The sequence below is a fragment of the Palaemon carinicauda genome, chromosome 35 (assembly GCF_036898095.1).
Source record: "Palaemon carinicauda isolate YSFRI2023 chromosome 35, ASM3689809v2, whole genome shotgun sequence".
Lineage (NCBI taxonomy): Eukaryota > Metazoa > Arthropoda > Malacostraca > Decapoda > Palaemonidae > Palaemon > Palaemon carinicauda.
Window position 1 is genome coordinate 31,131,243 of NC_090759.1, and position 12,500 is coordinate 31,143,742.

Sequence of the window (12,500 nt, forward strand, 5' to 3'; positions counted from 1 at the left end):
AATAAGCAAAAGCAACTTGAAGACGGGTTTCATGAACGTGTCATCGCCTGTGCACATGTTGAAAACTTGAGCAAATGTTCATGAAATCCACATCTCTTCGAATTTCTCTTCCGTGCAAATATTCATGAAATCCACATCCCTTTGAATTTCTCTTCCAACTTTTTATGAAAAAAATTATATTTTCCTCACCATTTAGATCTGTTTCGTTTAATTTGCTCAGATTAGGCAGCTAGTCAGATATTTTCATCTAAAATGATATGAAAATTTTTGAAAGTGTATACCATAGCTCCTACTTTTGTCTCTTAACAAATCTTGTCGTATTTAAATGGTCTATTTATCGTGACGATACCAATGGATATTAAATGAGAGTTGACTGATTACACAAGTCCGCCTTTTCAGATACATTGAGATCAAACTTCAAGTGGCCTTTTTTGATCAAAGGTTTTCCTCCGTCAGCATATATTTCGAAAAACATGGCACTGCAACCTTGAGTAAAGAGGATTCTATTTTCATCAAGTTATCATCCTCATTATTACTAGCTAAGCTATAATCCTAGTTGGAAAAGCAGGATGCTAAAAGCCAAAGGGTTCCAACAGGGAAAGAAGCCCGGTGAGGAGAGGAAATAAGAAATAAATAAACTACAAGAGAAGTAATTAACAATTAAAATAAAATATTCAAAGAACAGTAACAAATTTAAAATAAATCTTTCATATATATACTATAAAAACTAAAAAAACAAGAGGAAGAGAAATATGATAGAAAGGTGCATGGGAGTGTACCGTCAAACAAGAGAACTCTAACCAAAGACAGTGGAAGTCCATGGTACAGCGGCTATGACACTACCCACGATTAGAGAACAATTGCTTGATTTTAGAGTATCCTTCTACTAGAAGAACTGCTTACCACAGCTTAAGAGTCTCTTCTACCCTTATCAAGAGAACTTGAGTCTCTCTTCTACCCTTATCAAGAGAAAAGTAGCCACTGAACATTAATTACAACGTTAAAATACAATAGGTCTTTCATAATTATGTAAACCTGTTCAAAAGAACGGCTTTGCAACTAGTTTGAACATCTAAATTTCTACAGATTCAACCGCAAGATTAACATCATTCCATAATCTGGCCCCGGCTGGAATAGAACTTATATAATATTGTGTAGTATTGAGCCTTATAAATGAGAAGAGCAAGACAGTTAAAATTAACTGCATATCTAGCACTAGAACAGGACGGTGTAGTCTGGGATTCTGAATACAAAGAATGGTCACATTTATGAAAAATTTTATGCAACATGCTAAAGAACCAAGTGAACATGGGTGACAGAGAACAATATCCAGATCCGGAATAAGAAATTTAATAGACAACAAGTTTTTGTCCAACAAATTAAGATGAGTCATCAGCTGAAGACCACACAGGAAAACAATACTCGAAACATGGTAGAATGAAAGAATTAAAACATTTCCTCAGGATAGATTAATCAACGAAAATATTTAAAAAAATATTATCAATAGGCCGATTTTTTGTGCAATTGAAGAAAAATCCAATTTTAATTTCTTTTAACCAGAGCCTCCTCTACTCAAGTAGTTTATTCCTCTCTTTCTTTCTATATTTTGGAAACGAAACGGTGCTTACCTATGGACCTTTCCGAAAAGGAGATGAAAAGCAAGACCTATTCTGAAGGTGAGTTTCCCATATACATAATTGTCCTGGTGAATTATAATTATGCGTTGTGGTGACCGATGAGGTAACGTCCCTGACTGGTGAACACCGGATTGGGGTTCGAGTCACCCTCAAACTTGTTAGTTTCTTTAGTAATTACAACCTTACCATCTTTGTGAGCTAAGGATGGGGAGTTTGGTGGAGTCTATAGGTCTATCTGCTGAGTCATCAGTAGCCATTGCGTGGCCCTCCTTGGTTCTAGCTTGGTTGGAGAGGGGCCTTGGGCGCTAAAATATGTATATATGGTCAGTCTCTAGGGCATTGTCCTGCTTGATGGAGAAATGTCACTGTCCCTCGCCTCTGCCATTTATGACCAGCCTTTAAAATCTTCATGGGCGGATTCTGTTTTCGGAAGCAACATTGCAAGCGGGGACACATGAAAACACACGTCTCAGGTGTCTGTCCGCCTTACAGAAGCCGGTGTGGAATGACAATTCCCAAATTTGGAAAAAGATCGGCTAGAAAAAAATGGCAGAATCCATTTACGACAGACACAATGTCAATGGCAGATTTCGGGTTAGGTGACTGCCAACTCCCTGAAGACAAAACAAAGACACGACCATAAATTGACGCCTCTCTCACCATCCAAAATACTTAATAACGTTGTGTAAATTTTAATTTTGTATAATTATCGTGCTGTATTTAACCCCAGACATTGAATTAGTAGTCATATATTCAATGTACATATACCTTAAATTATTTTCCATTATTCTAAAGGCAAATATAAATGAAAGAATAGAAAGTGAAAATAAGGAATGAATCCATCTTACAGTCTTCCCAGTAAGTGCAAGGGCTATTCATTACCATGTAATAGGATAATATTAATTAATCAATTGAAAACCCCAAAGTTGTTTAAATTCCTTGCTTGACTGCTGGTGAGCCATTTATCCCACTACTTTGAGTTATCAATATTTTCAGTCAAACTGACATCACCTCCAAGGCCAAATCGCGACTCAGTTTTGCACTATGTAACTTGCTGTAAATTTTAAAGCCTGTCGTTCCGTAAAAACAATAACAATAAAATCATTTGAGTCCAATAAGAAATGAGTGTAAGATTTCTCTAAATTGTCCTATTTTTTAAAAAGAGAAAACATCCCAAACATATTGTATACCTATGATTTATTGGAGATCACAAGTAAAATAGATCAACAAAACTGTGATACCATGTCCATTGTTTCTCTTTAGGTACAAATATATATATATATATATATATATATATATATATATATATATATATAAATATATATATATATATATATATATATATATATATATATATATATATATATATATAAATATATATATATATATATCGAAATAACACCAGAGAAATGTTTTATACAAGCGTTAACATTAGAAACACAAAAGAATATAATAATAATAATAATAATAATAATAATAATAATACTAATAATAAAAATAATAATAATAATAATGATAATAAATATTCTTGCTAAGTTTCGATACTCTGGCTTATGAGTTAACTTTTAAAATAAAAACGAAAACGATATGAAAGCAAAAATATAAGAAATGGCCTCTACTTATGACACAAAACCTAAAAACACAATAATCGTTTTGGTTTCTCATTCCCTCTCTAAACACTAATGGCAATGACTCCAACTTAATGACCTAGAATCCTTTTCATCTTTAATATTACAGTGACGCACACGATCGTTATATGGTAGTTCTGTTTTACTTGTAAACAAATTAGCTGCAGGCTCATTACTGTTGAATGTTGACGTATAGTAAATGGAGCGACACTGATGAGCAGTGGATATGAGACTTTCATTTCTTATAACTTTTATATTATTATTATTATTATTATTATTATTATTATTATTATTATTATTAGTAGTAGTAGTAGTAGTAGTAGTAGTAGTAGTAGTAGTAGTAGTAGTAGTAGTAGTAGTAGTAGTAGTAGTAGTAGTACTTGCTAAGCTACATCCCTAGTTGGGAAAGCAAGATGCTATAAGCCCAGGGGCCCTAAGAGGGAAAATTGCCCAGTGAAGAAAGGAAACAAGGAGAAATAATACATTTTAATAACAGTAACAATATCTAAATAAATAATTCCTATATACATTATAAAAACTTTAACAAAACAAAAGGAAGAGAAATTAGATAGAATATTGTGCCCGAGTTTATCCTAAAGCAAGGGAACTCTAACCAAAGACAGTGGAAGATTATGGTACAGAGGCTAGAGTAGAGAACAATGGTTTGATTTTCATGAACTATACAGACAAATTAAAGGGTTAATTTTTCAACATCATTTGAAATTATATTTCAATTTTTCAAAATACTACAAATAGATAAGATATGCAACATCTAGACTTAAATCCTGCTCCCTTTCTCTTCATTATTCGAGGGCTAAATCATCCATGAGGTGGCCTCCACGTGACCTCTCTTTACAACTATCCATTATTGATATCTTTTCTTCCAAGCCTGGGTAATATTAAAGCACCACTAAGAATGAAGATGAAAACATTCACAAGCGTATTCTAACAATATCATGTCATAGAACATTAAACAATTTTAAAGAGGTGATGGTAGGCGTATTATTATTATCACTAGCTAAGCTACAGCCCTAGCTGGAAAACCAAGATGCTATAAGCCCAAGGGCTCCTACAGGGAAAAATATCCCAGTGAGGAAAGGAAATAGGGAAATAAATAAACGATATAAGAAGTAATGAACAATTAAAATTAAATATTTAAAAAACATTAACATCATTAAAACAGATATTTTCATATATAAACTATGAAAAGAATTTTGTCAGTCTGTTCAACATAAAAACATTTGCTGCAAGACTGAACTTTTGACGTTCTACTGATTCAACTACCGGATTAAGATCATTCCACAACTTGGTCACAACTGGAATAAAACTTCTGGAATACAGTGTAGTATTGAGCCTCATGATGGAGAAGACATGACTGTTAGAATTAACTGCATGCCTATTATCAAGTAAAAACAGTTAAGTATATCTTCAAAAAATTCGCAATCGTATTTACGACTGATAAAGTAAATAAAAAAAAAGGAGAGTGGAAATCATTACTCTGGTTCTGATATTCCCTAAAAGCCAATAATGCTATGTATCTGAAACCGATAAAAGATTTTCGTTTCAACGGCTGATTAGCAGACGTCTAGACACACCGATAACAAATCGTTCCAGTCAAGTTACTACATAAATATTATCTGATAAAGATTTAAATTCAATCTCTTAAATCGATAGTTCGATAAACACGTTAAAAGTAAACAATAATTCATGTACGCTGATTTACGCACATGTTAAGTAATTCAAAATACAATGAAAAGAAATGAACAGAAAGAAAAAAAGTTGAGGGACCCAGTCATTGAAAAGTCAACTATAACTTAAGAATAAAATTTATGTTGAGAGTATTGCTGGGGCATAAAATGCAGGTAGTAGGTTGGCCAGGGCACCAGCCACCCGTTGAGATACTACCACTAGAGAGTTATGGGGTCCTTTGACTGGTCAGACAGTACTACATTGGATCATTCTCTCTGGTTAAGGTTCATTTTCCCTTTGCCTACACATACACCAAATAGTCTGGCCTATACTTGTCCTCAAACACCTGAAAATACGGAGATTACCAAACAATTCTTCTTCTCTCAAGGGGTTAACTACTGAAGCATAATTGTTGAATGGCCACTTTCCTCTTGGTAAGGGTAGAAGAGACTCTTTAGCTATGGTAAGCAGCTCTTCTAAGAGAAGGACACTCCAAAATCAAACCATTGTTCTCTAGTCTTGGGTAGTGCCATAGCCTCTGTACCATGGTCTTCCACTGACTTGAGTTAGAGTTCTGTTGCTTGAGGGTACACTTGAGCACACTATTCTATCTTATTTCTCTTCCGCTTGTTTTGTTAAATTTTATAGTTAATATAGGTAACATTTATTTTAATATTGTTACTGTTCTTAAAATGCCTTATTTCCCCTGTTTCCTTTCCTTTTCTCTAGCAGCTTTTCCAGCTATGGGTATAGTTTAGCAAGTAATAATAATAATAATAATAATAATAATAATAATAATAATAATAATAATAATAATAATAAAAATATCGATATACAACAGATGAAAATCGCCATTGCTTAGTAAAAGGTTAATAACACCAGCGGACTTCTTCCATTAAGAAGTAATTTTAAAATTCTACTACTGTACATTTACTGTATATTAGTATGAAGGTCACGGTAGAAATGGTTACATTAGTGAAGTGTGGATCCCACATAGAAAGTAGCTCATTTTTAGAAATAAAAACCTATGTTCAGAGTTAACGTTGTAAATTTTGGGCTAAAGCTTCAACTCTTGGCAAAGTCATAATTACTATTATTATAATAATTATTACTAGCTGGAAAAGCGGGATGCTACAATTGTTCCTTGGGGTTCCAACAGGGGAAACAGCTGTGAGGAAAGGATATACGGAAATAAATAAACTATATATGATTAATAATGAATAGAAAATATTTTATGAACTGTAACAACATTATATATATATATATATATATATATATATATATATATATATATATATATATATATATATATATATATATATATATATATATATATACACATATATATACATATGTATATACATACATATATAATTTATATAGATATATACATATATATATATATATATATATATATATATATATATATATATATATATATACACACACAATTTATGGAGAGACACTTATGTTATCCTGTTCAATATAAAAACGTTCGCTGTAAGTGAGAATTTCTGAAATTCCACAGATCCAACTACCTGATTACGAAGATCATTCCACAACCTGATTTTAGCTGGAATACAAATTCAAATACAGTGTAGTGTTGAGCCTTGTGATGGAGAAAGCATGATTTAGAATTAATGGCATACCTAGTATTATGTACAAGATGGTACAGTCTGGGAAGGTCTGAATGGAAAGGATAGTCATAATTTTTTAAAAGTTCTTATGTAACATGCATAAATAAATAACTGAATGACGGTGCCAGAGATTAATATCAAGATCAGGAATAAGAAATTTATTAGTGTGCAAGTTTTCTTCCTACAAATTACAACGAATCAGCAGCTAAAGACCAGACGAAAGAACAATACTCGTAACAAGATGAAATAAAAGAATTGAATCAAACGCACAAACAGGTGGTATAACATAACCTCCTTCCAACTTCATTAGCGGAGGTAATCACAGGGATAAAAAATATTACATTACGATGTGTACCAACCGCGTGTCACACGATCGTACATAGTAACGACATTTAATTTTGTGTATATATTATACTTGTATCTTCGCTCTCAGCACTAAAAAGAACCTGAAATAACATGTATGTTTTTCTCAGCGTTAACTGTTAACCGAGGTGGTATCAGTTGACCAGGAAATTTCCTGTTGCATTGAACCTGAAATAATGTGTCTGTTTTTCTCACCGTTAACTGTTAACCGATACGGTGTCAGTTGAACAAAAAATTTCCTGTTGCATTGAGTTTTTGTATATAAAGGCGAGTGTCTGTAATAAAGTTACTCAGTTGCTTTCATCCTGTCTTTGAGTCAAAACCTTCTCTCGGCTCGTCATATTGGTGACCCCGGAAGTCGACTCACTTCTCCCACCTTCCACCCAAAATCGCCCCTCCGTTGTTGGTACTATGGCGGACTCTACGGAAGTTGGTGCTGTGGCTGCCCCATTGAAACTTTCATCATTCGCCAGCGGAGAGGCGTTTGCTTGGTTTGAGCACGCAGAAGTCCAGTTTCGCATCAAAGGCGTGACTTGCTAAACCACCAAAGTAGATTATGTTCTCGCGGCGATACTCGAGAACACCTTTCAGGAAATATCCGACTGACTTTGCGAGCAAGGAGACACCCCAATAGCGTATGACGCCCTAAAAACATACCTTCTGCAGCAGTACTCGCCGTCGCCAGCCGCCCGTATAGCAAAGCTTTTTCAGCTCTCTCAACAACCGTTGAGAGACCAAAGGGCTTCGCTCGCCCTCAGGGAAATGACCAGTATCGCTTTCCTGCAACCTGCCGCAGACGGCTCTCATTGTGAGGTGAAGTGAACCTACTTTGTGCCCTTTGGATATGCCGTTTGCCCGAACCTGTACGCGCTGCCATACCCGATGTCGATAGTTTACCCATACAGGACTTGATGACCAAAGTCGACGCCCTTATGGATAGCCACTTCAAGAACTCCATCAACGTCTCCACTCCTGACGAAGAGGACGCCTATTCAAAGTCAACCGAAGCTGATGTGAATGCTGTAGGACATACACGCCTACCCCGTGACGTGCCGAAGCAGCGACAAAGCCACCCACCACCCACCACTCGCTCGCGCCCCAACCAAAAACTTCTACAGCCACTTACTGCCTCCCATCCGCCGCAGTTTTGTTACTACCACACCAGATTCGGGGCAACCGCGAAGAAATGTGCCAAGGATTGTCAGTGGCCAAAAAACGTGTAAGTAGGCCATCGCTCGTGGCGGTGGCCTCCCGTGTTTGTAATCTTTTTTTTTTTTTCATGATGCAAGAATGGGCGTGCAATTTTTGGCAGACACGGGTGCTTGTCATTCTCTTTTGCCAAGGGAACTCTTCAGGACCCGACGTAGTCTGTCTATGTCTGCCAACGTCCGCTTGGTAGCCACCAATGGATCTGCGATACCCACCTACGGTTACGAGAACCTCACATTATCGTTTGGAAATGGTAATTTTAACTGGAAGTTTCTCGTTGCTGATGTCACATTGCCAATCCTCGGTGCGGATTTCCTCTCTCATTTCCACCTTCTGGTCGATGTCGCCAACCGACGATTGGTCAAAGCAGACTCGTACTTGTCGACACCTCTTCAACCCGCCCCCTCCAACCTCGCTCTCCACATCGACCCACCCACAGATGCCTATGCCCACCTCCTCACGTCGTACCCGGAAGTTTTCCGTTCAGAACTTCGCCAAACGCCCCCACCTCCTGCCAAGCACGGTATTTATCACCATATCAAGATGACGGGACCCCCAGTCTTCGCAAAATTCAGACGTCTGGCACCAGAACGATTGGCAGATGCCACAGACGTTCGCCGAAATGGAGGAAATGGGCCTTTGCCAAAAGGCCTTTAGCCCATGGACGTCACTCTTACACATCGTTCTGAAGAAAGACAGCTCCCTCCGTCCGTGCGGGGATTACAGGCGCCTGAACATGCAAACAGAACCGGATCACTACCCCCTCCCAAACATCGTCGACGTGACCTACTACCTGCACAAAGCAAAGGTTTTCTCTACGCTCGAGCTCCTGAAGGGGTATTATCAGGTGCTTATGAACCCATAAGACATCCCCAAGACTGCCATCACCACTCCGTTTGGTACATACACCTTCAATTACTCCTGTTTTGGCCTTCGTAATGCTGTGGCTACGTTTCAACGTCTCATGGATGGCCTCTTAGGGGACCTCCCTTTCTGTGTACGTTATGTGGATGACATCCTTGTGTTCTCCTCCTCAAAAGAGGAACACCTCCGTCACCTGCGCATCATACTCGACCGCCTGCAACAATACAGCCTTGTAGTCTGGTACGACAAGTGTACCTTTGGTGCCAACGAAGTGTCGTTCTTAGGGCACCGCATCACTCCTGAAGGAGTCCATCCCCTCCCTGAGAAAGTAGCAGCCGTTCAGGACTTCCCCGCGCCCTCGAACGTCGAAGCTCTACAGGAATTCTTGGGCATGATCAGCTATTATCACCGTTTTCTGCCAGCCATTGCCGCCACTTTTGCTCCCCTCTACGCCTCCCTCAAGGGCAAGCCAAACGACCTGAAGAGGGGGCCCCTTCAAGAAGCGGCTTTCTGCAATGCAAAGAAGGCCCTATCAACCGTTGCAGCTCTCACTTTTCCTATCCCCCATGCCCCTCTCCTTCTCTCCACCGATGCCAGCGACGTCGCTATTGGTGCAGTACTCGAGCAGGTGCCCAACGGCTCACCCCGCCCAGTGGCCTTCTTCAGCAGAAAACCGTCCAAGGCAGAATCGGGTTATTCTACCTTCGAACCCGAATTCCTGGCGGTGCACTTTGGCATTTCTTAGAAGGAACGCCCTTCGCACAGACCACATGCCTCTGGTGCACGCCTTCACTTGACAGTCTGATACCTGGTCCGCCGACATCTCTACGCCGTGGCTGAATACAATTGCACCCTTCAATATGTCGCAGGGAAAATTAATCCAGTTGCCGATGCCCTGTCAAGAAAACTGGCTGCCGTTCTACTGGGATTGGATTACTACGCCTTGGCTGAAGCCCAACGACAGGATCCAGAGTATCAAGCATGTAGGACATCCTGCACGTCCCTCCGTTGGGAGGACCTCCCCCTCGAAGACTCCAACACCACCCTCCTCTGTGACGTCAGTGCTGGTAGACCGCGACCTTGGATTCCTGCTACCATGCACCGGCAGGTGTTTGATTTCATTCACGGCCTTTCACATCTCTCATGCCGTTCTACTGCACAGCTGCTGAAGACGAAGTTCATTTGGCACGGCCTTTCAAAAGATGCTAAGGATTGGGTCCGCGCCTGTACTTCTTGCCAAACTTCCATAGTACATCAACACGCGGATTCAGGAGTGGGCACCTTTCCTCAACCTCAGCGACGTTTCGCACACATTCACGTCGACGATGTAGGCCCCCTACCCACATCCCAAGGGCACCGTTACCTGTTTACCGTCAACGACCGCTCCACTCGTTGGCCTGAAGCCATTCCCATGGAAACTGCAACGTCCGCCTCATGTACATCTGCCTTACACTCAGGATGGATTGCAAGATTTGGTATCCCTGAGCATATTACTTCTGACAGGGGTACCACTTTCACCTCTCAATTGTGGACATCATTAGCGAATCTCCTGGGTATCACCCTACATCAGACAACTGCCTACAACACTGCTGACAATGGAATGGTTGAATGTTTTCATCGCACCCTCAAAGCAGCTTTGATGTCCCGCTGCAAGGATTCCAACTGGTTTATTCGGCTTCCCTGGGTCCTCCTGGGACTAAGGACCACTCCTAAAGACACCCTCGACGTCTCGGCAGCTGAAATGGTGTATGGCGACCCGTTGGTCGTCCCTGCCGAATTTTTTCCTTCTACAACCTCCTCCGACGATCTCCAGCGCATACGTCACGTCGCGAGAAAATTTACTTCATGCTGCCAGACTTACAAGCCCCCAGCGAAGCATCACATACCAACAGACTTGCACTCTGCAACACACGTCTTCCTGCGCAACGACACTAGCAAGCCACCGCTAACGCCCCCTTACACGGGCCCTTTCCTTGTGATCCGACGCAGTCCGAAAGCATTCCTACTAAACATTCGTGGCAAAGAAGACTGGGTCTCCATTGATCGTCTAAAACCTGCTTATCTCCTGCCAGATGACCCGCCTACAGTTCGCTTCTCTAGATAAGGGCACCCTATTTAACATGTACAGTATGTCATTTTTAGGGGAGGAGCCATGTACCAACCGTGTGTTACACGATCATACAAAGTAACGACATTCCATTTTGTGTATATATTATGCTTGTATCTTCGCTCTCCCCTCGCACTAAAAAGAACCTGAAATAATATGGATGTTTTTCTCACCGTTAACTGTTAACCAGTGTGGTATTAGTTGAACAGGAAATTTCCTGTTGCATTGAACCTAAAATAATGTGTCTGTTTTTCTCACCGTTAACTGTTAATCGGTACGGTGTCGGTTGAACAATAAATTTCATGTTGCATTGAGTTTTTGTATATAAAGGCGAGTGTCTGTAATAAAGTCACTCAGTTGCTTTCATCCTGTCTTTGAGTTACAACCTTCTCTCGGCTCGTCACAGATGGCTCATCAAATCTTATCGTATTGTTTTCCACTAGATGTATCGTATAATCGGTGAATAGATAATAATACTAATACTAATAATACTAATAATAATAATAATAATAATAATAAAGTTAACAAAAATAGTGGGCTTTCCCGAAATCATTGGAATATTCACCAGGCTACCTGGTATAACCAAAAGACTAAATTAAGGTCAAGGGAAATGAGTTATCTTTAGACAGATTATCAATCATTTACTTTTGAAAAAAAATCTACTCTTTTTGAAGAGCAACACTTTACACCTTATAATTCAACTGCTATAAGTATTTATTTAGCCAGAACATGCATCAAAACTTTTATATAAATTAAATTCTGTACATTCAATCGTCTGTCCTATATTTTTCTATAAAAAGGGCAATGTTGTTGGTTTGATTGAAAATGCAACCAAGGATTTATTGTATTTCTCTGTTTTTACCTTTGTTGACAAATAAATATCATCCACTGTGCAATCTTGTTATCCAGATCAACTCATGATAATGTGTGTTCATCATAAGTAATGATAATGATAGGACCAAACATTGTCTAAACTCTTCAAATACTCAAATTTAACTTGCATTACTTGTATACACATGCTAGCTAAAATAATCAAAGTTCCACATCATTAAATCGAACAAGAGGGTATAGCTCAGACAAAATCAAATCTTAGTTTATATACAATATTGCCATGTTAGCTTCCTATCATTCATAATTTTTACTAATCTCATGACAGAGAGAGAGAGAGAGAGAGAGAGAGAGAGAGAGAGAGAGAGAGACAGAGAGAGAGAGAGAGAGAGAGAGAGAGAGAGAGAGAGAGAGAGAGAGAGAGAGAGAGAGAGAGTCTCTTAAAAAAATAAATCAATCATAAATCACAATTTTCCATTTCCAGTTTCTATTATTACTATTACTCGTAACGAGCTCTTTATTTCCTTCCACTTCATCA